This window comes from Pelobates fuscus, chromosome 11 (assembly GCF_036172605.1).
Source record: "Pelobates fuscus isolate aPelFus1 chromosome 11, aPelFus1.pri, whole genome shotgun sequence".
In the NCBI taxonomy this organism is placed as follows: Eukaryota; Metazoa; Chordata; class Amphibia; order Anura; family Pelobatidae; genus Pelobates; species Pelobates fuscus.
Genome location: NC_086327.1, coordinates 22,183,648 through 22,207,501, shown reverse-complemented (window position 1 = coordinate 22,207,501; position 23,854 = coordinate 22,183,648). Strand labels below are relative to the sequence as shown.

Sequence of the window (23,854 nt, the reverse complement as noted above, 5' to 3'; positions counted from 1 at the left end):
AACTGAAACAGTTGTTTAATAATATGTATGTGTAGCGGTTATTATGTGTCTGAATAGCTCAACGTGACATGAATGTTAGAAAAATTAAAAAATTAGAAATAAAATAAATACAATCACAAGGATTGTATGAGATTCTGTAATGTGACTGTAAGGGTAATATTTCCTCCCTGGGGAATCATAACGGATGCAGTCCGTATTTGGAATTCCAACCAGCACACCACACCTACGAGTTCGGAGAATTGACGGACACAAAACACTCTGAATTTCAGAGTTATATTGGCATAACATATCAGTTTATATAGATGTCCTATCAGGTAGTATTTCATGAAATGTTTACAGCAATCAGAATCAGAAAACATTGTGGACGATTGTCAAAAATAATTAATTACCGCAAGATACACCATAGTTATTTTAGGATAAAAAAAAAGTGAACAATGACAAGAGAGTACAAGGGTCAACCTGACCACATTCTGGTTTTGTAATGTTGTTTGTTCCCTAAACTATCTGCTTGAACAGGACATGTTGGTTTGGAGAAAACGTAAGTACAAGGTGCTCGTGCAAGCGAGTTAGTATTGAAACGTTTGTATATACTGTCCTGATATAAATGATCATTTAAGCAACTTTGAGCACTAAACAGTGAAATAGACCCTGAGTACGAAATGGCGCCTGAATCTAAATGATGTCTTATGCCAAATGGTGGAGGATTACAAAATGACAGGTGGGTTAAATATTTGTATCCTAACAGTGACATTCTGCAGGATTCCATATATTTAACTGATATTTGTAAGAATAGCCATCTCGCACCGCATTTTTTTTTTAACATATACTTACATCGTTGCCCATCACAATCCTGCTGATACTCATATCTTGTTATCTCTCTCTAGGAAAGAGAGATGCTGGAGAAGCAAGGCTTCCATGATAAGGCAAAGATGGTGAACGAGGAAGTGCAGGATCTACAGAATCAGAACAAGTCCCCTGATCTTAGCATGTTCGCGAATGCAATCAGTGTGTTGGCAGAGGCGGCGTCTCTCGTGCTACCTGGAATATATGGCAAAGCTGCCTTACTTACCGCAAAAGTGTTGAAAGGGTTTTTCTGAAAACATTCTATTTAGTATATATATATATATATATATCTCAGAAGGAAAAGGCAGTATCAGGAAATAAAAATAGGGTATCAAAAATGTTCTGATATATCTAAGTAAAAAAATAATAGAACATATTGACAATATGCTAAAAGAATAGTTTAATAGCTTTGGTTCTCAAACAAGATCGTTAAGAAAAAAGTGATATAAAATGTAATACCACCCACGGATACTGATTCTGAACATGTACACATTCCCATAAATGTTTTTAGTCGGCTGATATATTAGTAAGGGCAAATAACAAGGGATCAGAGCTAAAATATACCTGTTTCAGTTACATAACCTCTAACAAACATACATTTTCGGAAGTACTTTCTGTTAGATTGTCCAATATGTTATGATTTGTTGCTAACTGATAATGGGAATAGGACATGTGACGCGGTTAATAAAATGTTATCCCGGGTATTTTTTGTCTGTCTTTTATTTTACATAACCCTTTAACTACCGAGCAGTTTGTAAAAAAAAAAAAAACTACTACCAGGATCTGAGTGTTTTGAGTGTTGTGGATAGTAATAAGAAATGCAAATTAAAACAAAATGCATATAAAATTAAGTGACATATAAACTGGAAAAATATGAGAAATTATCCAATAATGGATGTATACATGCCTAAAAGAGATAATTACAAAATATATACAGAGTAATACAGTATAAAGACTGAACACCCCAGTGAGTTGTAGTTAGAACACTCATAAACACACAGCAAATTCAGGCTTATCATCCTTCCAAGTGTACTAAGAAAATGAATAGAAAATGATAGATCTTCCTTACATGAAACTAAGTAAAGAATGGCCACAATAGTGACAGTGGCGGATCCAGAGCCTGATCTCGGGAGGGGCACTTGTAGATTATTTAAATAAATAATCCAGACACAATAACCACTACAGCTCAGTGTAGTGGTTATAGTGCCAATAATGCCAAGACCCCCTCCCAGAGTAAGTAGTCAAACTGTTTAAGAACTGTTTGACAACTTACCTGAGGTCGTCTGGGAAATGGGGCTGTAGTAGGGCAGAGGAGCAGTGGTATGTGTGAGTGGTGCAATGTGTGAGGGGTGCAGTGTGTGTGTGTGTGTGTGAGGGGGACAGTGTATTAGCAGTGTGTGTGTGAAGGTGTGTGGATCAGTATGTGTGTGTGACAGTTACAGTGTGTGTGTGTGTGTGTGTGTGTGTGTATTGCAGTGTATGTGTGGGGCAATGTATGTGTGTGGGGGCAGTGTGTGTATGTAGGGGCAATGTGTGTGTATGGGGGCAGTGTATGTGTATATGGGGGCAATGTGTGTGTGTATATGGGGGGCAGGGGCAATGTGTGTGTGTGTGTATATGGGGGGCAGGGGCAATGTGTGTGTATGGGGGGCAGGGGCAATGTGTGTGTATGGGGGGCAGGGGCAATGTGTGTGTATGGGGGGCAGGGGCAATGTGTGTGTATGGGGGGCAGGGGCAATGTGTGCGTATATGGGGGCAGGGGCAATGTGTGTGTATGGGGGGCAGGGGCAATGTGTGTGTATGGGGGGCAGGGGCAATGTGTGTGTATATGGGGGCAGGGGCAATGTGTGTGTATATGGGGGCAGGGGCAATGTGTGTGTATATGGGGGCAGGGGCAATGTGTGTGTGTGTGTGTATGGGGGGCAGGGGCAATGTGTGTGTGTGTGTGTATGGGGGGCAGGGGCAATGTGTGTGTGTGTGTGTGTATGGGGGGCAGGGGCAATGTGTGTGTGTATGGGGGGCAGGGGCAATGTGTGTGTGTGTGATAAGAAGGATTTTTCTTTTAATGTGTGTGTGGTTTTTTTTTTTTTTTTTATTAAATAAATGTTATGTCCCCCCTCCCTTCTTACCTTTACTGGGAGGAGGGGGGACATCTTTCGTTCCATGGTGGTCCCAGTGGGGTTCATTGGTGGTCCCAGTGGTAGGACTGAACTCTAGCCCGCGCTCCAGGGCTAGAGTTCACTCTCGCGAGATTTGGAGCGTTGCCGTGGTAACCGCGGCAACGCTCCAAATCTCGCGAGAGGAGGACCCGGAGGAGCTGCTGGTAACAGCTCCCGGGTCCTCTCTCCCTCCCCTGCCGGTCGGCTGTCAGCAATGTGCCTGCGGACCGGGGAGGGAGATCACTGATCACTGATCTCCCTCCCCGGTCTGCAGGCACAATGCAGGGCTGGCACTTGGGCAATGTCAGCCCTGCATTAGCCGGCAGGGGAGAATCTCGGGGGGGGGGGCAATTGCCCCGTTGCCCCCCCCCTGGATCCGCCACTGAATAGTGAAGTATAATTAAAACAAGGTTATGTTTATTGTATTGCACTTACAGACAAAAAGAAGTTGTAGGCTTATCTCCACTCAGAGTGGAACTTCCAATGGGACACCGGTCTCCAGAAGTATGGAACAGCCCACAAGCAGCAGTAGAAATAGAGCAGCAACAATAACAACAAAAAACATATATATATATATACAAAAGTATAAGAAATAAAATAAATAGTCCAAATGCAGAATAAAGATAAAGTACAATAAGTCCCATCCCACGTTTTTTTTCGTCCTGCCAAAGGACTTCTTCAGCAATTTATGTGGATAATTGCAATAATTTGCTCTAAATAGAGCCGTAATTGAGAGAAAACACCTGGGTCCAACGTGCATTCCAAGTTGTGGGTTTGATTCCATCTTAACTAACTGGTGTGCGTTGCATAGTCTGTATAAGGACAAAAAGCAAAGCAGAAAAATTGCCATACCTGTATAGAGCATGAAGAATTAAAAGGACAGGGACAGCCATCTAACGTATAAAGCATATAAATAGAAGCACAAAAATACTGACGAGGGTGAACTATGAGGTATGTGCATGCGCAATAAAGTAAAACACGTTGCACACACAAGAGTTGAATAAGCAGAGATTACTTTATTGCTTATGGATCAAGGGGAGCATCAAAGAAGACTGCTATACTTCTTATATACAGTTTAAACAACCAAGCTTACGTGCCAGGACCAGCACAGTGACAAATGATAAGTATCTTGATGTATACCAGAAGTTCCCAAACATTTTAAGTTTAAATCCCCACTAATATTTTAATATTTTTAATGTACCCCAAAGTCTTGGGGTGTAAAAAACACTTTAGTACAGATTTCACTACCAGACTGCAAAGTATGCTGTTTTAACAGCTCTTAGAAAGAAATTCTTTTTTTGTTGTTGTTATATTACTGATTTCTACAGATAATAACCAGAAAAAAGTATACGTAAATAAATGTAACAAAAAATATGAGAAGCCCAACCCAAGTTTTTTTTTTTTAGCTGCAGACTTTTAACACAATCTCTACAAATAAAAATAAATAAACATATCCCTATATGCCACGATGGACACTACTCTAAAAGGCAGTAAAATAAATCCTCTCTCCTGTGGGCAATATTATGAGCTGAGCGTCTGTCTGAATACTTCCACTCTATCACTGAGTGCATATGAAATGACTGACGGCAGTCATGCATAATGGCACAAAAATGAAAAACCAGCGCAATCCCAAATGCTTGATTGAAAGATTGTGTTTACATTTTGTTTTGACCAGAACTGATACCGGAGAAACTGACGGAAGCCAAGCACAGAGAGATGGACACAGGTTTCTTCAGGAAGGAAGAGATTCTTTATTCGATTCACCGACCGGGACTCAGAGGGACTAATGTCACCAAAAAACAGCAAAGTCTGAGTCCTGATCATACAGTGTAGGTCCCTTATATAGGCATGTAGCTCCTCCCATAATCAGTTCAACCTACACATACGCTTTTCTAATCAACCGAATAGAGACTAAATTCCTGTTTGACCACATGGCTTGCCCAGCACAATGGAGGAGGGGAAATACTCGTATATCCTGTATTCCTACACATGCTCCTTACACTACTGATTGTATCGTTGCCATGTGCAACCAACCGACCGATACATCAACATATGCAAGTGCACATACCACGTGGCAATCTTGTCCTAGTAAATTTATTTTTACTGAGATTCCACCACATTCCCCCCTTTGATGCTTCTGATATATATAATAATTCCAGATGCATCACCTAATCATCGCTTACTTACACCTCAAGTTGCCATGAATCAGAACAGATCCTGCGACTCCCTAAAGATACGAATCCCTCAACATTCCTCTTCCTGTACTAATTCTCCCTGATTTAGAGCCTCATGCCTATATATAACCATTATCTGTGCAGCAGCCTTTCTCTCTGCTATATTCTCTATAATGCTCTGCACAGACTTAACTACCAAAGGAATCAGACATGGTAGGAGAAGGCACAGCATCAAAATTAGCATGACTCCACCTACCAATGCCTTAAATCCTCCAAACTGCTCATACCAATTACCAAACCAACTACTTGGATTATACCCTTTCCATACCTGGGTAGGCACATGCGCTAGTTTAACCATATGGCTAGTAAGCTCAGCTATTGCTTGCCCTTCATCATCTATTTGAAGACAACAATTGCTTAGGTTAAATTTCCCACATACACCTCCCTCTACTGCCAATAGGTAATCCAAGGCTAATCTATTTTGGTAAACAGCTGTCCTCATCCTAGTATTATGTTTCGCTAGGAGATTGAGCGCTTGCGATGTTTCATTGGTAATTATCTCAACCACTGCCTCTAACCTTATAATACGGTTGAGCATATATATTGGGGTTCTATATCCAAAAGTACCATCCTCTGCCCACGTAGCTGGCCCATAATAATCTATAATACGCTGGGGAGGCCACTCATTATCTTCCCAGGTACCTATCTCTAGGGGTCCCCTTTTCTTTTTATGATTCACATCATATACCTTAACTCCCAAAGTCTCTCCTGTTTCAATAGGCAACAAGAAGAAGGATGGTTTGAGCATACCTAACACACAGTCCTGTGGTAACTCCGAATAGGCTTTCTTACCACAGATCCAGTACAAATTTGCTGGGGCTTTCCAACTAGATGTAGCAGATAGGTCAAACCACACATCTTTTAAATTGGTATAACTTGCAAACGGGTTAGGTGGTTCTGAGACATTTGAAGCTGACCACCAAGTTGTATTCTTTGTATCATCATCATAAGCTTTTTGCCCTAGACAAGTCAATTCTCCTACAGATGTATTAAACATTATTCCTTTCCTTGCTATGCAAACATAACCTATAATGGAGGTCTTTAATCGCCACTCAGATTTACCTCTAACACTCATTTGATAATCAGCTTGAGAAGATGTTATCTGTTCAATTGTCTCAGAACCGGAATACATTACCTCCTTTATTTCCCAGGGCCATTGGTCTCCCATATTAGTACCTCCACACACATAGCAGTTGGTTACATTAAGACTACCAGCAATACTCTCGACTAGATCAATAAACAAGTTCTTAGCATTATGGGGGATCTTATTCTCTACACTCATCTCCTCGTAGAAAGAAAGGAAAACCTGATGAGTCTGGGCTGCCACAGTATCGGTCTCTATCCCTATAAATAATATTGTCCCAGGATCCAAATCTGTCCCATATATCTGGAACCCAAATAAGTTTCCGAACCTATCTATTGGATTATTAATAAGTATATGGACTGGGTTACACTCCATAGACTTACAATATGGTTTGGTAGGCAACTTAGTAACAATCATATCCTTATCTACTGTCTCTCCCCAAAGTTGCCCACCCTACACAAGACCAATATGGACAATAATTATAATTCTTATTTGGGCATTTTGCATCTATATACTTGTTCTTACTACTGGGGCAAATATACTTATCATTAGACCCATACGTTCTTTCCCATTTAAGATCCCCACATACATTCCACGGTTTTCTACCACTTGATATCGCCTTACATGCATCAAATAGCAGAACACCTGAAGAATGTATGGTTTCTAGTATTGTCTTATTTATTAGGGTCCCCTGTGAGTCTCCATTCCGAAGGGTCGACCAAATTGTACGAGGTTGATACTCTGGACTAAAACACTTAGGTTCTCCTACTCCTAAATGGCATACACTATAATCTATACCTAAGTATCTACACTTAGATACATATCCTTTACACTCATATTGTGAATGCCAAATAAGGGTCTGGGAAATATGATTACCTGTTTTTGTAGTCTTAATGCAAACCTCACAGCCAGGTGTGTCGGTACCTCTACCTTCCTGAATAATTAAAAACACACATATATACATTATAAAACACATCACTCCTGACATCTTTGTCCTCATTCTTCGACCGTGCGATGGCACCTCAGCTTCCAGGTGTAAGGGCTGCAAGGAATGGAGTCCTTCAAGTCCTCTCTTCCCTTCACAGAGGTCCCTTCAAGACACTCTGGCTATGTAACGTGGGTAGGTGGTCAGGCTTTATTATGGCCGTCAAAACACCTACTTGCTGATCTCTTTGTTTACTCTTGAAGTCCCAATATCTCCTCGTCACTCCGACTGAGTTACACGCTTTAACCGGATCTTGCAGGGATTCTCTGGATCTGGTGTAGCTTGCCAATAATCTACTGCTGCTGGTTTAACCCTGGAGTGATGAATCCACGGAGTCACTTCAGCCACCTTTATAGCTGTAGGGGTAGACAAAAAACAACATAATGACCCCTCCACTTTGGCCCCAACAGTACACTGTTCCACTCCTTTATCCAAACTTGATCTCCTGGATGATAACAATGAACAGGTGGATAAATATTCACAGGTAATCTATCTTGTACCCATTTCTGTACCTCCTCCATAGTTTTACCCAACTCTACAACCTGCTGCCGGGTAATTCCTTCTCCCAACTGACTAAAATCCCCCCTTAAGTTACCAAGTACAGGAGGTGGATGCCCATACATAATTTCAAAAGGTGAGAGACCCATCCTTCTGGTAGGTGCACTACGAATGCGCAACAGAGCTATTGGCAAAAGAACATTCCACTTAAGTTGAGTTTCTTGACACATCTTTGCCAATTGGTTCTTAATAGTTCTGTTCATCCTTTCCACTTTCCCAGAGCTCTGAGGCCTATATGCCGTATGAAGTTTCCACTTAATACCAAGCATATGAGTCAGTTGTTGTAGGCACTGGTGAACAAAGGCTGGACCATTATCCGATCCTATAGAGCATGGTAGTCCATATCGGGGTATTATTTCTCGCAACAGGAATCGCACAACTTCTCCTGCTTTCTCTGTACGAGTAGGACATGCTTCTACCCAACCTGAGTAGGTACACACAACTACTAGTAGATAGCGATGTCCGCTGGATTTAGGCATTACCGTATAGTCTATTTGGAGATCGGACATAGGGAGTCCTCCCATATACTGGACTCCCGGTGGTTTCACTGGACCTTGCCTTGCGTTGTTCTTGGCACATATCACACATCTTCGTACAATGACTTGAGTCAAGTTGGACAATCTTGGTATGTAGAAATGCTTCCTAAGAGATTCTTCCATACTATCTCTTCCGGAATGTGTCCCGTTATGATAATTCTGGACAATTTCTACAATTTCTAGCGATGCTGGAATAACTATTCTTCCATCTTCTAACTGATACCAATTGTTCTCCAGGTACTTCCCAGTTTCAGTCTTTAACCACTCTTCTTCTTGAGCTGTATAAATTGGAGTCCATTGAGACAGAGGGGTTGGTATGAGAGCACATACTCCTGTTTTCCTGATTCAGCGGCACGCTTGGCTGCATTATCTGCCATCCGACTTCCTTTTGTTACATCACCATCACCTTTCAGATGCGCTCGACAATGTATGATACCAACTTCTTTCGGTTCCCACATGGCTTCCAGTAGTTGTAATATCTCAGCTGCGTACTTGATTTCTTTACCCTCTGAGTTCAGTAGTCCTCTTTCTTTATACAAAGCTCCATGGGCATGAGTGGTTAAAAACGCATACTTGGAGTCCATGTAGATGTTCACCCTCAAACCTTCAGCCAATTGTAACGCTCGTGTGAGTGCGATTAGTTCTGCCTTCTGTGCCGATGTTCCTTTTGACAATGGCCGAGCTTCTATCACCTTGTCTATGGTTGTCACTGCATATCCTGCATAGCGAATCCCTTCTTTCACATAACTACTGCCGTCCGTATAGTACTGGACATCAGGGTTCTGGATGGGAAAATCACGAAGGTCCGGTCTACTTGAAAACACTTCATCCATCACCTCCAGGCAATCATGTTGACTCTCAGTAGGTTGTGGCAAAAGGGTAGCTGGATTCAAGGTATTAACAGTCTCTAGATGCACTCTCGGGTTTTCACATAACATAGCTTGATACGTAGTCATGCGGCTATTACTAAACCAATGATTGCCTTTATAGTCTAGCAACGTCTGTACTGTGTGCGGGACTCGCACGTAGAATTCCTGACCCAGAGTGAGCTTATCAGCTTCGGCTACCAGCAGGGCGGCGTCAGCTACGGCTCTTAGACAAGGTGGAAGACCACTAGCCACTGCATCCAGTTGTTTGGACATATATGCAACAGGTCGTTGCCATGATCCCAAGTACTGTGTCAATACTCCCACAGCCATTCTTCTTTGCTCGTGTACATATAAGTAGAATGGGCGTGTATGATCAGGTAGACCTAATGCTGGGGCGCTCATCAATGCCTTCTGTAGCGGAGTGTAATAGTAGCCGATCTACCATCCGCTGAAAGGTTGCCGGAGCGTTTTTCATCCCGAATGGCATGACCCGAAATTGGTACAGGCCAAACGGGGTGACAAAGGCCGACTTGGGGATGGCATCATCGGCTAGTGTGATTTGCCAGTATCCCTTACACAAATCTATGGTAGTGAGATACTGGCCACGGGCCATCTTATCTAGCAGCTCGTCTATCCAGGGCATCGGGTAGGCATCAGACACTGTTTTGTCATTGAGCCTCCGGTAGTCGACGCAGAAGCGCGTTGTGCCGTCCTTCTTAGGTATCAGCACTACCGGCGATGCCCAGGTCACCTCGCTTACCTACTCGCTGGCATATATCACAGGAGGTGCAATATTGCCTCACATCTTTAGAAATCCCTGGCCAGAAGAATGCATGGGTTAACCTATATCGGGTACGAGTCATCCCTAGATGTCCAGACAAGGGGATATTGTGAGCAATCCTAAGTAGCTCTGGATGGTATTTCTGGGGAACCACTAACTGTTTGGTGGTCACTGTGACCGACCCTCCTACTTCCCGTTCAGCAATGCGGTAAAGTAGTCCTTTCTCCCAAGTGTACCGCTCCCCCTCTAGCCCTCCCTGGTCAGTGCGTACCCTGTCCCTGTACACCTGTAGTGGTGTGGGGTCGGACTTCACCTTGGCTTCAAACTTAGCTGGGGTATCACAGGACATACGTGTCGGGTGGGGGTCTTGGTCTCTTACCTGAGCCTCAGAGTGTGTTGGTGGAGCCGTGGTGCGAGCCTGTTGCCGTGTGGTGACTGGATGGGCTTCCTGGTAGGGAGCCTGTGGGACAAAAGCAGAGGTCATCTGGCCCAAATCATTCCCCAGCACAACATCTGCTGGTAAATTTTGCATTAGTCCCACTTCTACTGTCCCCTCTCCCACACCCCAATTCAAATGTACTTTAGCAGTAGGTAGTCGGTATACTGCCCCCCCTGCCACTTGTATTGCCACAGATCCGCCAGTGTGTGCCACATCGGAGACCAAATGGGGGGCTATCAGGGTTAAGGTAGCTCCCGAATCCCGCAGTCCCTGAACCTCTTTCCCTTCTAGGGTTACCAGCTGTCGGTGATGCTGCCGGTTATCTGTGGCTCGGACTGACATTACTTCATGTAATATGCACAGGGGTTCCTCTGCGTGAACACTCCACAACTCCTGCGTGGCTGGTTCCCTTTGATAATGATGGGCAGCAGCCCTGGGTGCTGGATTTGGGCGCCCTTGATTCCAGGCGGGCTTGCCACGGTTTTGGGTACATTCCCGGGCCATATGCCCCCATTGTTTGCAGGAGTGGCATTGGATGTTGGCCCGCCCGTTATACCTGGAAGGTGGGGGTAAATTTCCTTGGGAAGGACGAAACGGGGAGGCTGTGTGAGCTGGAGGCGGTATAGCGCTGTGTAGTTCGTGGGTCGAGGGTAACTTTTGGCTATAGGTCCATGGTGTCTCCGTGCATCAAAGTGTTGGTCGGCCAACCTAGCTACTTCAGTTAGGGTGAGGGGTTTCCTGTCCCGCACCCATTCTTGTGCCTCTGGGGATAATCCATTAAAAAATTGCTCCAACAACATCAGCTGACGCAACCCTTCCATGTTGGTGGCTTGGCTGGCCTGTATCCACCCTTGGGAGGCCTGGTCTAGCTTGTGAGCCCATTCAGCGTGCGAATCTCTCTCTGGTTTGCGCAGGTTTCTGAACTTGCGCCGGTATGCCTCTGGAGTAATGGCATACCTCTCTAATATTGCTCACTTCACCTTCTCATAGTCCTTGCTGTCCTCACTGGGCACAGCGCGGTATGCTTCGGCTGCCCGACCTGCTAGCTTGCCTGCCAGCAGTGGCACCCATACTGCCCGCTCTAAATCATGTAAATCACATAGTCTCTCAAAGTCCTGCAAGTACCCATCAATTTCATCCTTTTCCTCGCAAATACTTTGAAGGCATGATAAGGAATTTTGGGTTTTACCTGGTTGTATAGTGACCCGGTTGCGGACTCTGCTCGAGACAATGTATGCTGTGGGCTGTGTGCCATTACGTACTCTTGTACATTCGCCATCACCAGGTTCATCATGGCATCCGATACAGGCTGAGGCAAAAATTCTAGCCTGGTCCTCATTTCCCTCTGGTAGAGAGTTTCTTCCATAACTGCTGGGGGTGTAGCGCTGCAGGCTCGGTCTCCCTCCATCAGCTCGGCAATTAGTGTAGCTTTGGGTTTGCTGCTGGCTATCTTACCCCTGGCTTCCAGCAGTTCTTTTAACGTTTGCATCTTCAGCTTAGAATAATCTGTCTCCATTCACTTCGGTAGTCAGTTCTTTCGCTGTATTCTGCTTGCCAATTCCTTTTCTTATTCGGCAGTTATAATTGCACGAATTGCGCTTTTCGGCTGAAAGGTTGGATCCCGTCGCTTGCCACTAATTGTAGCGGAGTGTAATAGTAGAATCCACGATCTCCGCTGGTATTACAGGTAAATCCACAGTCAGCGCTGAAAAGTAAGGCAATATCCCAATCCTCCCAATAACCGGACGAAACACAGTTTGGGAGTCAACTAACTGGCTTTATTCACAGGCTTGTATATTTATACAGTTCCCCATGCAAGGGGTTTCCTGACTGAAGTTTCAGGGGATTTCTCCCATAATACAGTGTAATTCTCCCAGGGTGCATTACTACACGAGAGGGATACTCCCACTAAAAGGACGATTTAGTGGATTATCCCCTCGTGTAGCAAAACTGACAATTCACATAAAAATCCTTTTTATAAGCTTTATACGGTACATTTAACTAACCGAACGTTCGGTAGATAGCTGGGGTCTGAGCGCATCTTTTGTGTGAATACCGCTCAGATCCCAGCTGAAATGATCGAACGCCGCAACAATTACAGTTTACATCGAAGTTCCCCTCAAACTGTCGATTATACTTGGGGGAACGATTCTACCGAATACCGGGCTCCCGAACGTTCTGGAAGTCCAGCGGTGTTTGGGTCATCGAGTAGCCGTTTTCAGTTCCAGGCGCTCGACGACCAAACACCGCTGGAGAATAGCGAATCCAAGATGGCCGACCGCCGCCTGGTCGGTAGCCGAACGACGGCCACCTAGGAGAGCTTCTAATTACCGATTGCAACATTGTTGCAATCGGATAACGAGTGCCACATGCTCCTAAGTGTGTGGTCTATCAGGGGAGCCCGCATTCGTTCCACGAACAGCCCGGATAGCCGCTGTTCGTCGAACAAAGTACTTGCATGCTGGTAGCTTACGGCTGCCAGCATGCGAATTACCATAGCATAGATACACAGTACATTTACATCTACCGCACAGGATACATAGCAGAATACACACAGCACATAGTACAGACAACCTTTCTATATTACAGTCCAGATGTTTGCCACACCTTCTTCACATCTTCAAATGCCTTTTGCTGTTCGGGGGTCCACAGGAAGGGATCATGTTCTGTACCTTTTATAGCCACATAAAGTTTCGCCAATATCGCATAACTGGGAATCCATATCCTACAGAAGCCTGCTGCCCCCAAGAATTCCCGCACTTGTCTTCTATTCTTGGGTATTGGTATTTGGCATACAGCTTCTTTTCTCTCTGGCCCCATTATCCTTTGACCTTCAGAGATATGGAATCCCAGATACTTGACAGTTGGCTGACACAACTGGGCTTTCTTCCTGGACACCTTGTATCCTGCCTTCCAAAGAATGTGTAGTAAATCTTGTGTTGCTTGCTGACATATTTCTCTTGTAACTGCCGCTATCAACAAATCATCTATGTATTGTAATAGTACACACTCTCCTGGGATGGACTTGAAATCCAGTAAGTCTTGACTTAAAGCTGATCCAAATAGCGTAGGGGAATTTTTAAACCCTTGGGGCAGCCTTGTCCAAGTCATCTGGCGTTTCGAGCCCGTTACAGCATTTTCCCATTGGAATGCAAAGATACACTGGCAATTCGTAGGCAAAAGAAGGCATCTTTGAGATCCAAAACTGTGAAGTAGGTAGCCCCACCCGGAATTAAAGCAAGCAGGTTATATGGATCGGGCACAACTGGATGTATACTTACTACCGCATCATTGACTGCTCTCAAGTCCTGCACAGGGCGATACTCATCTGTACCGGGCTTTTGAACAGGCAACAATGGGGTGTTCCAGGGGGAAGTACAGAATTTTAGGATACCATACCTTATGAACTTATCCAAATAAGATTGTATGTTCTTCTTGGCCTTTTGTGGAATGTGATATTGTCTCAGGCTTACTGGATAAACCCCAAGCTTTAGTTCGATATGGTGGGATATTACGAACAAGTCCTGGTGGGTTATTCTCTGCCCACACTCCTGGTATATTGAACAAGGATTCATCACTCTTAGGGTTTTGGCTAGTCAACACTGTATAAAGTCGCCACTCTTCTTCCTTTGGTACAGATATTGTCATTATACCTGAGGGTCCATTGAACTTCAAAGATGTTGTTCCGTTAGGTAGAAATGTTATCTGTGCCTGTAATTTCGACAACAAATCACGTCCTAGCAGTTGGACTGGACATTCAGGCATATAAAGAAACTGGTGTTTCACTATGTGGACTCCCAATGTACAGAGTCGACTTTTAAGAACCGGTTTAGCGGCACTCCTTCCAGTTGCTCCTATTACGGTGATAGTTCTTCCTGAAGGAGGAGCGACTAGGTCAGTCACCACCGAATGTTCAGCACCAGTGTCAATCATGAAAGAACTCCTTTTTCCCCCTATTGCTACATCGACCATAGGCTCTGCTCGGCCAAGGGGGGTGGAGCCCGGTCAGTATCAATAGTCTTCCATGACTGTGTCAGCCAAACCCACAAAGTCCCTATCCTCTCTCTCTCGGGGTCTCTGCGTTGCTGGGTAATATCTATCTCCACTAACACTTCCTCTATTATTCCCACTATTTCCTCCAGGGCCTCCTCTTCCTCTCGCTCTGCCTCTATAATTATTACTATACCCTACCCTAGGTCTGTCTCTCTCATATTGTTCCCTCCGTGGACACTCACTTCTCCAATGCCCTTCTTCCCTACAGTACGTGCATTGGTTCCTACTCAAAGGCTCCCCATTCCACTTATTCTTGCCTTTATCTGTTCCCCTATACGCTTCCTTTTCCCTTCTATCTACGCCTGCGATAGCTACCGCTAGCATATCCGCTTTCCTTCGCATCTTTCGCTCTTCCTCCTTCTTCGTCTCTGTCTCCCTATGCATATAGACCTTATTTGCTATTTCCATTAGTTGGGTTATGGACATCCCTACAAACCCTTCTAACTTCTGTAGCTTGCGCTTTATATCTCCGTAGGCTTGGCTGACAAAGGCAGAGTTAACCATTCGGGAATTCTCAGGAGCCTCTGGATTAAAGGGGGTATACAACCGGTATGCCTCCAATAATCGGTCATAAAAGGCACTGGGCGATTCATCACATTTCTGCAAAACCTCAGCCGTCTTAGACATATTAATCGCCTTTTTTCCTCCGGCTTTCATGCCAGCAATAATAGCGTCCCTGTATGCTTTTACATGGGCCATATCTGCGCCCTTGACATTCCACTCCGGATCAGTATTTGGATAATGTGCTGCGGCCCATGCTGCTGGGTTGGCCTGATTTTGTGTACGGGTCACTTCTTCCAGCGCTTTAATTGCCGCTTGGTTTATCCGTGTCCTTTCCTCGTTGTTAAACAATGTCATAAGCAGTTGCTGGCAATCAGCCCAAGTGGGATTATGTGTCTGGACTATGGAGGTAAACAAATTCGTCATGGCTTGAGGTTTATCGGTGTATGAGGAGTTATGGGTCTTCCAGTTAAATAGATCAGTAGTAGTGAAGGGAACATAGACGAATACAGGATCAGCGTGTTGTAACTGGCCGTCACCGTTAATGTGTGTCGGGCCTGGTGTCAGTCGGAGAGGCATTTGATAATGTCGGGGTTGGAGGGTACCGGTCAGTTGTCGGGTTAGTATGGGGCTTCGATTAGAAACGTCAGTTAGGGGTTCCGGTCAAGGGGTAGTAAGACGAGAGAAAGGGGACGCTTTACTGAGGGGGAGATCAGTGAGTAAAATATTCCGGGCCGGGCTAGGAGGAGCCTGACCAGGAACTAGATATGACGTCAAATCTGGATAGGTTGGGTTAACAGAGGTAGGTACTGGAAGGGGAGGGTTGGAAACAAGAGGGCTGGACTCTGAGCTAGAGGAAGGGGTAGGTGGGGACAACGGAGCAAGGGGAGTAGCGTTACCAACAGCACCTCCTCTTCCTCTTCCTGTGGAGGAGGAGTAAGGGGGCGGCATGGGGATCTCGGATTCAGGAGGCGTGTCCAAAATGGGCGTAATTACGGCCTTAGTGGACAAGCGAGTTCTGGCCACCATGAGGCGACATTGTTCCTCGTGGCATACCCGGACCCATTTTGGCAAGTCATTTACGGCCTGCTTCTAACAGTCAATATACGGAAACTGGCCGTAAAGTTCAGGCCTACCTGATACAGCCACGTGTACACGCTGTACCAGATTAGGATCCAAACTGCCACGTGGTGGCCATGCAGCCACCAAAGTAGGCCATTCCCTACTACATAAAGTAGTCAGGCGTGTTGGAGACATTTTTACCCCAAAATCATACACAGTGTATCCCTTTTTAAAGTTTTTCAACATACATCCTAAGGGATCCATAATCGTTGAATCTGACGCACCCATACTAACAATGAAGCGTCGTCTCCAACAGAAACCAAACAAACACACTTCCAACGGTCACACCCGTTCCCTCGGCAACAGCACCACGTGGTACAGTTACTAAGCGAAACGCACACAACAAAACACTCACAGCTGTTACACCAGTCACTAAATAACTATTACTGCGCCTCTTGGCGAAACTATTCAGTCACCCACGCTATAATTCCCTATATCTGAATTACCCATCTATAACATACCCCAGTAACATCGACTTTACAAACAGTAGTTATAGTACGGTTAGCATTGGTTAGAGTACAATTTAAAGTCACAGTTCAATTAGTAGTGGTTATGGTGTTAAACATACAACATAGACGACAGTTATTAGTAGTTATTTACAGTATCAGTAATTATACATGGTTATGGTACCGTGCGCTATAATACAGTTACACACTATTCACACTCTCGCTAGACAGCAGAGCTCACGCTATTTAGCAAGATATACACGCTACTACAACAATCTTTAACACATTTACAATTCCCAACTAATCTATTGGCCAGTACCTCGATGGACTACCTAAAACTATTTACATCCGTTTTGGTTAGCCACGCTGCCCAAGCACCACATCTAGCGAACTAGAGGGCGGAATTTACAGCAGCACCCTCTTAGTCTATATACTCTATCAAAAATCTAGTGGGTTCCAAATTTACACGCCTTTCCACTTAGCCAAGATAGGTTGAGATCTAGCGGACCGAATTTACACAGACGCCGCTTAGTCTCCCGGTCCCTCCGACCTAGTGAACGTAATATACACCCTAGAACGCTAGTCTAGACAAGACACCGGTGTCCGGCTTGGGCTATTTACACAGAACCCAGCCTGACTCCAAACCAAAATTAAACGGGCTGACTACAGGGCGTTTAATTACGAGCGGTGCGCCTTCGCTCCTTCCCTCCACTGGAGGGGGCAGATTCCATACACAAATAACCCCTTATGGGCCTACCGCACAATCGGTATCCAATACCCCTAGTGGGTCCACCGTCTAAAACAGTGGTCGTCTTACCTCCTCATTCCTGAATCTGGGTTCACACTCATCGACGGGGACACCCCAGCACTTACTACGTAGAGGCCGATGATCTCCTGGACAACAGACCAGTGGCGCCGAGACGAAGGGAGGTCCACGCAGAAGTTCAGGGGTGCAGCCGTAGAGAGCGTGGGCAAAGATAGACCGTCTCAAGCCTCTGCTTCTCAGCTACCGTTGAACGATGAGCTTCCCGGCCAATTGCACCAAATGATACCGGAGAAACTGATGGAAGCCAAGCACAGAGAGACGGACACAGGTTTCTTCAGGAAGGAAGAGATTCTTTATTCGATTCACCGACCGGGACTCAGAGGGACTAATGTCACCAAAAAACAGCAAAGTCTGAGCTCTGATCATACATTGTAGGTCCCTTATATAGGCATGTAGCTCCTCCCATAATCAGTTCAACCTACACATACTCTTATCTAATCAACCGAATAGAGACTAAATTCCTGTTTGACCACATGGCTTGCCCAGCACAATGGAGGAGGGGAAATACTCGTATATCCTGTATTCCTACACATGCTCCTTACACTACTGATTGTATCGTTGCCACGTGCAACCAACCGACCGATACATCAACATATGCAAGTACACATACCACGTGGCAATCTTGTCCTAGTAAATTTATTTTTACTGAGATTCCACCACAGAACATGTACAATTGCCTCTGTCCTTAAGGGGTTAAGTCCACATGGTATAAATAAAATAAACTAACATTCTACAGTGAACAAAAACAAACAGATTTGAACAAATAAATCTAAATTGTTTCTCTACCCCACACCAGGGAGACCTATAGACCTTTTAGTACAAAAGTGAAACAAAATGTTAATGGATGATGAAATAAACACAGACAACTAAATAAACAATTTAAAAAAAAGTTATTCTGTGGAATTTAGAAGATAGAGTTTGACATACCAGGCAGTGGTGTATCCTGGTTTTGTGCTGCCCTAGGCAGGACAAAACTCAGGCACCCCCCCGCGCCACCCCCACCCAACCTTTACCCCGTCCCGCATTATAAATACACACACACACATTCACTGACAGATACGCATACACTCGCTAACAGAAACACACACACTAACAGACACACTCGGTAACAGACACACTCACACTCAGTAACAGACACACTCACACTCAGTAACAGACACACTCACACTCAGTAACAGACACGCACTAACAGACACGCACTAACAGACACACACTAACAGACACGCACTAACAGACACACACTCAGTCACTAGCAGACACAAACTAGCAGACACACACACTCACTAACATACACACACACACACAGTCAGACACACACACACACACACACACTCACAGGCAAACACACTAACAGACACACACACTAACAGACACACTAACAGACACACACACACACTAACAGACACACACACACACTAACAGACACACACACTCACTAACAGACACACACACTCACTAACAGACACACATTCACTAACAGACACACACACACACACTCACACTCACTAACAGACACACACTCACTAACAGACACACATTCACTAACAGACACTCACACTCACTAACAGACACACACACACACACTCACACTCACTAACAGACACACACTCACACTCACTAACAGACACACACTCACACTCACTAACAGACACTCACACTCACTCACTCACATTAACACTTTTTTTTATTTTTTTTTACTTCAACCCCCCCAGCCTCCTTACCTTTGGGAATGCTGGGGGGGGGGGCATCTTTTTTCCCTGGTGGTCCAGTGGCTGCTGGGCTGCTGCTGGGCGGTCGGGCGGCGCTCTTGGGCGGCTGGCGAGGGAGCACTTCATCTGAGCTGTCTGCTCAGCTCCCTCGCGCGCCGCACAGTGAGGCTGGGAGGCGGAGCCGGAATATGACGTCATATTCCGGCTCCCAGCCTCACTCTGCGGCGCGCGAGGGAGCTGAGCAGACAGCTCAGATGAAGTGCTCCCTCGCCAGCCGCCCAAGAGCGCTGCCCGACCGCCCAGCAGCAGCCCAGCATGTCTGTTAGCCGCAAGGCTAACAAGACATTTGCCTTGGGCATTTGGGGGGCAGCTTTTTTTGCCGCCCCCTAGAAAATGCCGCCCAAGGCAAATGCCTTGTTTGCCTCGCGGCTAATACGCCCCTGATACCAGGTCTTTAGGCTTTATTCTGAGTAGATAAGTGTATAGGAATAAAAGGGACACTGTAGACACTAACCATTACAGCTCATGGTATTGGTTAAAGGGGTAAATTATCTGTGGGTGTAATTCCTTTCCAGCTTAGTTACCCTGATTTGAGTAATGTGACAGAAACAGGGGATCTCATGGTGCCTAGAGTTGGCCCCTCTGTTAATGCCACATGGCTAACGTGAAGGTTCACTTTCCGCATTAACCTGTCAAACTTTGAGCAGCAGTGATATTCTGAGTGTGTGGAATTATGCTCAATGTTTTCTTAGTTTATTTCAAATTCATGGGTCTGAATCTGGTAGAGACAATAATGCAATGTCCATGCCTTTTGGTTAATACAGTTTTAGCTGAAAGTAGAACAAGTGAGCCCACTGTATATATTCTGGCAGAGACAGTAAATGTCTTGCATGGTTTCCATGAACGCTAACCATTTCTGGGAAGTCAGAAGTAAAATCTGAAACTCACAATGTGGTTATATCCTGCTCGCACGCCACCCTAAGCAATTCATGCTTTAGGCAATATCTGCATACTTTCACTTTCACAAAACAAAGTCTGTTTATCTGCAATTCTCTATCACACAAACCCTCAAATGGGCCTCTTTCCTGTATGTACGTAGTGGGGAATCGCGATGCAGCATACTACATAAACTAACCCCATTCAACCCCCCAATAATGACAGACAACTTAGTATGGATAAAACAGGCCACAGCATTTATTATAACGTATGATAAAATACTGCATAACACATCCATAAATGTATTAACTAATTTATTTTCTTTTTCTGTAACCAAAAAACGTTAAACATAAATAAGCATAACTTAACATATATACATATATAACTTAACACATAGTGTTATACAGTGAACCCAACCGTCCTTGCCAATAAACATACATTGTTCCTATGTACCACTTCCTCTCACCTCCCCCCTCAGTATAAAATCATTTCCTTCTGATACCGGAGAAACTGACGGAAGCCAAGCACAGAGAGATGGACACAGGTTTCTTCAGGAAGGAAGAGATTCTTTATTGGATCACCGATCGGGACTCAGAGGGACTAGCGTCACCAAAATACAGCAAGTTCTGAGCCCCGGACAATAGTGCAGGCTCCTTATATAGGCACATAACTCCTCCCATATTAAGCTCCACCCGCACATTCTCTTGACAAATCAATACAATATAAGAATTAACTTCCTGCTTGACTGCATGGCCTGTCCAGCACAATGGAGGAGGGGAATACTACATCCTGTATTCTTGCACATGCTCCGTACACTACTGATCGTATCTTGCCTCGTGCAACCAACTGATCGATACGTCAGCATATGCACGTACACATGCCACGTGGTAATCTCGGCCTACTAAATTTATTTTTACCGAGATTCCACCACATTCCCCCCTTTGATGCCTCTTGATATTTTACAATTACTTGAGGCATCACATAACCTTAGTTTTGCTTACACCGCAAGTTACCTTGAACCAGACCAGACTTATCTTATGATGTGAATCTTCAACATTCATCTTCCTGCATTGGTTCTCCCTGATCTAGAGCCCTATACTTATATATCGCCATTATCTGTGCAGCAGCCTTCCTCTCTGCTATATTTGCTATCAGGCTTTGCACAGACCTAACTACTAAGGGTATAAGACACGGTAGGAGTAGACACACCAGGAAAATCAGTAGGACTCCACCTACCACTGCCTTAAGCCCTCCAAACCACTCATACCAGCTACCAAACCAACTACTTGGATTATACCCTTTCCATACCTGAGTAGGCACATGCGCTAGTTTAACCATATGGCTAGTAAGCTCAGCTATTGCTTGCCCTTCGTCATCTATTTGAAGACAGCAATTGCTTAGGTTAAACTTCCCACATACACCTCCCTCTACTGCCAAAAGGTAATCCAAGGCTAATCTATTCTGGTATACTGCTGTCCTCATCCTGGTATTATGTTTCACTAGGAGATTGAGCGCTTGTGATGTTTCATTAGTGATAATCTCAACCACCGCCTGTAATCTTATAATGCGGTTGAGCATATAAATAGGGGTTCTATAACCAAAGGTACCATCTTCTGCCCACGTGGCTGGCCCATAATAATCTATAATACGCTGGGGAGGCCATTCATTATCTTCCCAGGTGCCTATCTCTAGGGGTCCCCTTTTCTTCCTATGATTCACATCATACACTTTAACACCTAAAGTCTCACCTGTTTCAATAGGTAACAAGAAGAAGGATGGTTTGAGCATACCCAACACACATGCCCCTTCCCAGTCCTGTGGCAGCTCCGAATAGGCTTTCTTACCACAGATCCAGTACAAATTTGCTGGGGCTCTCCAGGTAGATGTGATAGATAGATCAAACCACACATCCTTTAAATTGGCGTATCTAGCAAACGGGTTAGATGGTTCTGAGACATTTGAAGCCGACCACCAAGTTGTATTTTTAGTATCATCATCATAAGCTTTTTGCCCTAGACAAGTTAATTCTCCTACAGAAGTATTATACATTATTCCTTTCCTTGCTATGCAAACATAACCTATGATGGAGGTCTTTAATCTCCACTCAGATTTACCTCTAACACTCAAATGATAATCGGCTTGTGTAGATATTAGTTGGTCAACTGCCTCAGAACCGGACATTACCTCCTTTGCTTCCCAAGGCCATTGGTCTCCCATGTTAGTACCTCCACACACATAGCAGTTGGTAACATTAAGACTACCGGCAATACTTTCAGCTAGGTCAATGAACAGGTTCTTAGCATTATGGGGGATCTTATTATCTATACTCATCTCTTCATAAAAGGAATGGTATACTTGATGAGTCTGGGAGGATACCGTATCAGTCTCTATCCCTATAAACAATAATGTCCCAGGATCTAAACCCGTCCCGTATATCTGAAACCCAAATAAATTTCCATATTTGTCTAAGAACTTGTCGGGGTTATTTATAAGTATATGGACTGGGTTGCATTCCATAGACTTACAATAAGGGCTAGTCGGCAACTTAGTCACTATCATGTCTTTATCTACTGTCTGTCCCCAAGTCGCCCACCCCACACAAGACCAATATGGGCAAAAGTTATAGTCTTTATTTGGGCATCTAGGACTCACATATTTATTTTTACTACTGGGACAAATATATTTATCGTTAGATCCATACGTCCTCTCCCATCTAAGATCCCCACATACATTCCACGGCTTTCTACCACTTGATATCGCCTTACATGCATCAAATAGCAGAACACCCGAAGAATATACGGATTCTAACACCGTCTTATTAATTAGGGTCCCCTGAGGATCTCCATTCCTGAGAGTCAACCAAATTGTACGAGGTTGATACTCTGGACTGAAGCACTTAGGTTCTCCTACTCCTAAATGGCACACACTATAGTCTATATTTAGGTATCTACATCTTGATACCTCTCCTTTACATTCGTATTGTGAATGCCAAATTAGGGTTTGGGAAATATGATTACCTGTTCTCGTAGTCTTAATGCATACCTCACAGCTAGGAGTGTCGGTACCTCTACCTTCCTGAATATAAAAACACACATAAATATACACAATCAAAAGCACATCTTTCGCCGTCATCCTCAGTCTTCGTCCGTGCGAAGGCGCCTCAGCTTCCAGGATGTGAGGGCTGCAGGGAATGGAGTTCTGCTCGTCTTCACAGGTGTCCCTTCGGGACTTTCCTGGCTTATACACTATGTGTTGGTAAGCGGACAGGCTTTATTATGGCCTTCTCACTCACACCTGTAACAATAAAATTTATAATCCACAATAATTCCTTGTTACTCCGACTGAGTAGTGCGTTTCAACCGGATCTTGCAGGGATTCTCTGGGTCTGCTGTAACTTGCCAAGAATCAACTGCTGCTGGTTTAACCCTGGAGTGATGTATCCACGGAGTCACTTCGGCCACTTTAATCGCTGTAGGGGTAGACAAAAGAACAACATAAGGACCTCTCCACTTGGGCCCTAACGGTACATTATTCCACTCTTTAATCCACACTTGATCTCCTGGATGATAACTATGAACAGGGGGATAAATATTCACAGGTAATCTATCTTGTACCCATTTCTGTACCTCCTCCATAGTCTTACCCAACTCTACAACCTGCTGCCGGGTAATTCCTTCTCCCAACTGACTCAAATCCCCCCTTAAGTTACCAAGTACGGGAGGTGGTCGCCCATACATAATTTCAAAAGGAGAGAGGCCCATCCTTCTGGTAGG

At 44.6% G+C, this 23,854-nt stretch overlaps 1 protein-coding gene and 1 pseudogene across 1 annotated transcript in view; both read left to right on the top strand.

The window, feature by feature from the left end:
• Positions 1–1,537, top strand: part of LOC134577659 (guanylate-binding protein 1-like) — a 37,668-nt pseudogene extending 36,131 nt beyond the window's left edge.
• LOC134577283 (guanylate-binding protein 1-like) overlaps positions 1–23,854 on the top strand; it is a 326,911-nt gene that overhangs the window by 267,573 nt on the left and 35,484 nt on the right. The window lies entirely within an intron of this gene.